The 4,952-nt window shown below is 37.8% G+C and overlaps 1 pseudogene; it reads right to left on the bottom strand.

Moving 5' to 3' along the window:
* Positions 1 to 1,480: 1,480 nt before the first annotated feature.
* On the bottom strand, positions 1,481 to 2,217 carry LOC121477889 (annotated as a pseudogene).
* Positions 2,218 to 4,952: the final 2,735 nt, after the last annotated feature.

Below are 4,952 nucleotides of genomic sequence, written 5' to 3'. Positions count from 1 at the left end.
TAGGACGTCTCCACAATAAACGGTTTCAAATGAGTTATCTGAAAATGACTCAAATTTCTTCAAGGTAAGAATATCTTTTAAATGTCATTCTCTTCTGCTGAAATTTGCATTGATTCCTTCTTATTGTCTTCATTTTGCTAACTTTTAAAAAGCTGATCTACATACAAAATATTTCCAATTTTTTCCTGCTGGGAATGAGGGAGAGGTTACATCTGAGTTAGCAGGTGGGATCATATAAAAGACAAGATGGCCAGTTTATTTCATGGAACACAAAATCATAAAATTTTAGGGCTGAAATGGGCCTCAGAGAACATCCAACCAAAGTACTTCATTTAAAAAGTGAGAACAAAGAAGTGACTGAGGCCATATGCTTAGTGAATCAGATATGTAGTCATTAATACAGCACAATAATAGACACTGAATATAGCTATATAACTATAGCCATATAATATATAAAGGTAAAATGGTGAATACTATTTTGGTAACTATGATGCACTAAAGGCACGAAATTGGTAACCTTGGCTGATGACTTCTTGTTAAATTTTAGCCAGAATTAGAGCCGTCATGTTTTCCATAGTGGCAACCACTCTATTCACAAAAATATGAAGGATCTAATCTTGGTAGCAATCACCACATTTAATTTGAAAGGGGAGAAGAATTCTTAAAATACTTTTTAAGGTAGAAAATTTGAAGTTATAGTCAAGATATAATTTTTGGTTTTGCTTTTTTCAAGGTACATTTAATTTAATATCAAGAGCATAATACGAAAGGCCCAAATACAATGAAGGATTTGTAAGCATTTGAGAGCATTCCCCCATTAATACCAATAACAATGCTCTTTCAACATGTGCCTGCTGAAGCCAAGGGAGATTGTACTTTACTACTGAAAAAAATAAGTGAGTCTCATCACAGCCAATATCCTACTATACTCTAGTAGTGAAACAAATGTTTATAATGTTTCAAATAGCTTCATCCTGAAGTTTGATACCACAGTTTTATGTTTATATAGTCAAGAAGAGTACCTACAGCATTAGCAACCATTCAAAGAATAAACCATGGATTAAAACCATATTGATTTAAGGCTCAATTAAGCAATACAGAGCCCCAAACTAAATGGCTAAATATTGTACTGTACTGACATCTGTTATTTGATTCTCTCATGACAATTAAATTGGTTCTTAGCAAAAAAGCTCTTTAAAGGCAAAATCCACCTCATTTGAGGTTTGACCCAGAAATTCAACAACAATCACAAAGTCCACAGTCTTATTGGCAAAACCGCTATACAGTGTCTCTAGGTCACTATGCTCAAGGTTAAGAATAGATTCCACTTTTACTTTTTACTGGAATTTTACTTGTTCAATTCATGATTTTAAATCTCTAGGTTCTCATTCCTCTAAATTGTCTGAAGACACAGTGGGCTACAGACTTAAGACTTTCATTTCTCCCTCTATTTTCTTTTTCAGAAAAATTTCCCAAGTATCTACATGTTCTGGGAGGGTAATTTTTCAGAGGTGGCCACTTCTTTGGAATAGTTAAATGCCATTAGTCCTTTGAGATGAAGGGAGGGGAAGAGAAAAAAAAACTGAAACACAGGTTCATCTGGTAAGTTTTATATGATCCATTATAAGCTAGATAGTATAAGAATGAGGCTTACCATAAAAAAAAAATAAGAATGAGGCTTTTTTTGGCTAAAAAGTCTGAATCTTGTTGTGGAACCTGAGTTCTTGGCTGTCCCACCACAGCTCTCTTAGAGTGGGATTGTCAGGGAAGTCTTGACTGGGGATATCTTGTAAACTTCCAGGCACTCAGTTCATTTGGGGCTGGTTCCAGTTTGTCTTTAGTTGGTTCCAACACACCTTTCATGTTTAGGAAAAATAAGTTGATCGCTGGGCCTACCACTGTTGATCTCAGTTGGGCAACACTTGGCTATTAGACTTGCTTGAGGTACTGGATTTGAGTACTACACTCTTGCTCCTCTTGCTCCTGGGTTGCTGGCCACATAACAAGGATGTGTTCCTTATTGTTGCTTTAGTTTTTCTTCAGACTCCCTTAACTCGTTACATTATTAGAATTAAGATCTGTGTACTTGCCTTCTGAAGCTTGGACATATGCTTGCTTCATATTGTCTCCATCTTAGAATCATTTCATCTCATGCATGACTGTGAAGTCTGTTTCACTCATCTAAACCTTTCTGGGAACAGGTTCCTCCATGGTCATCTTGCATCCTTTTCAGACAGAGGCCACATTGGCACTGCCCAGTCAGCGCTACCAGCCCACACTACTGCTGGCCCACCACTCTGCCTCCCACCATAGCCCCTGCACTCCCCCTTTTTTGTCAAGATATAATTTTTGTAAAGGAAGATTATTTATAGTCTTAAGGCTAATCATTGATACTTTCAAACTTTTCCTGTATTAGAACTCAAAAATATATTTAGCTGTTATGCTTTTGTCCAAGACTATGGAGAATACAAGTAGTAGAGGAAGCCTGATTTCACCCCCATAATATTTGAGGTTCTCTGAGTAAAAATGTTCTGTGGGATATAACTGGCTAAGTTTTCATAACTGGGCTCAGAGGTGGTGGTTGGAAATGTAACAGGGCTCCTCATATGTATTTTAATCAAGAAACATGATGCATAGTTTAACACAGTTTACTTTCTTCATATCATTATTGTACTTTGCTTCTTTGTAAACTCTTTCAGACACATAGTTTTGAATGGTGATGAATGATTAAAGCAATTTGGCAATAGATGCTATAGTTTGGGGCAACAAGGACATAAATGTCTAGATAAAATAATGTCATAAAATGTGTAGGAAAAAAATCATGGCCTTGACTGAAGTTCCACATATTCAATGCAGAATTTCACACTGTTAAACCCTGTATCTTCACATTGGTGAATGGACAGCTACATTCATTAAAGTGAGTAAAAACAGTCTGGCTAAATCCTGAAACAATGAAAATTTAGAGGCAATGCCTTGACATGACATGCTGGAAAGTGACTCTACATTTGCAGGTGATTTAAAGCTCTTTCTTTCATAAAGTTCTAACAAGAGTTCTATCCTTTCTTTTTTCTATCATGTTCCACAGAGAATATTCCAGTATATAAATTACTAAGGGGAAAAATCTATACCTGGACTAAATAATAACAATTATAAGACTAATTAAAGATCTGTATACAACCCCAAGCCTCAAATCCTTACTGAGCATGTGGACTTGGATATAAACTCTTAACTGCAAATCATAGCAGCAGTTAAAGGAGGAAAAAGCTAGTAAGGACAGTGCCCCTCCCTCTTAGTGGTTTTTTTATGCCATTTGTAAAATTTAAATTTATTTTTTTAATTAATTAATTAATTAATTAATTAATTTATGATAGGCACACAGTGAGAGAGAGAGGCAGAGACACAGGCAGAGGGAGAAGCAGGCTCCATGCACCGGGAGCCCGACGTGGGATTCGATCCCGGGTCTCCAGGATCGCGCCCTGGGCCAAAGGCAGGCGCCAAACCGCTGCGCCACCCAGGGATCCCTAAAATTTAAATTTATAAGTAAAAATGGACAGTAACTAAAGGAACATCGAAGGAAAAATGCATCGATCAAATATCTTACCAGTGACTAGACAGAGACCATGAATCATGAGAAGCCCAGTAACTGATTCAAGGCCCTATGTTTATTTAGACCCAATTAAAAATATATAAAAATATACTTTTCCCTCCAAATAAATATATGGAATTCTAGGAAACAGTCTCAGAAACTCAATCAGCCCTCAGGCAGAGGATATATATGGGCACCAAACACTTGTGATTTTCCCTTGTGTACCTGTGACATCTACACTCCTTGTGATTATTGCTGGCTACGACTTTCTTCCCTTCTTTCTGTTCCTCCTTCTGTTTCTCCTTCAATCCCTTCTGCTCTTTCTGTTTTCTTTGCCCCTCCCTCTTTCCCTTCTTTTCTGCCATGGGAGGCTATCCTCATCACCAGAACAGATGTGTTAGAAAAAACAAGATGCCCTTGACAAAACAGGAGCCCTTGCTTGCCACCAAATCATTCTGGGTTAACACCATCCTCTTTGTACAGGAAGCAACTTGAAGAGTTTGCAGAGGAACAAAACGAAGAGCGTCTAGTTCCAGCCTCTCATTTGAGGGATGCAGAGAACTAGTGGGGTGAAATTGGCTTGCTGAAGCCCCACGATGAGATTAATGACGAAAATTCCCAGATAGGCTTTTTTTTTTTTTTTTTAATGGTCTCTGAGAACATTTACTCAACAACAGAAAGTTTAAGGAAAGATGTCACATGCAATAGTCATGGTCATCAGCACAGTGCATGTGAGTGCCTAGAATGAAAAGAAGCAATGGGCAAAATACAGATGTTTTACTGAGGCTTTATAGGAAAGGTCAAAGAGACTGGCTTTATACCCTGCATTAAAACAACAACAACAACAACGTAAGAAGAGAGAGTGTGACTCTTTGTGGTCTGTGAAAGAGTATCATTTGAGATACTCTGCCCACAGGGTGGGCAGTTTCTCTCTTTCTTTCAAGGACAGGCAAGAATGTGGCACAGACAGCTTGGATTGAGAATTCGATCTTGAAAGATTTTAAGGCCTGAAACACAACTACCAAGGGAAGCTGAGAAATTTCTTTTTTCTAGCAGCCTTTAAGATTGTATCTTTCAGGGCTGGTGTACTTGCAATGTGGCTGTGACCTTAATTTACCCTTCAAAGCCTCAAAGAGGCTATGACTACACAGTTTAGGGTCTGATATTAAAGCCTGCACATTTGTGATTACAGGGCACCAAATTCAACAATTTGGAAAGAATGAAACATTGTCCAAGTGTTGAATATAATAACATCAGTTTGGATTTACTGAGCAGCTTTATATTCAACCTATCCAGGTGGAAGAAATGTTTTGCTTCACTCCCACCCCCAGTTTGAAGGAGAGGAAAGAGACATACAGGCAGGACA

Source organism: Vulpes lagopus, chromosome 2 (assembly GCF_018345385.1).
Source record: "Vulpes lagopus strain Blue_001 chromosome 2, ASM1834538v1, whole genome shotgun sequence".
Taxonomy (NCBI): Eukaryota; Metazoa; Chordata; class Mammalia; order Carnivora; family Canidae; genus Vulpes; species Vulpes lagopus.
The sequence above is the reverse complement of the archived record's forward strand: the minus strand, read 5'-3'. Positions and strand labels throughout refer to the sequence as shown.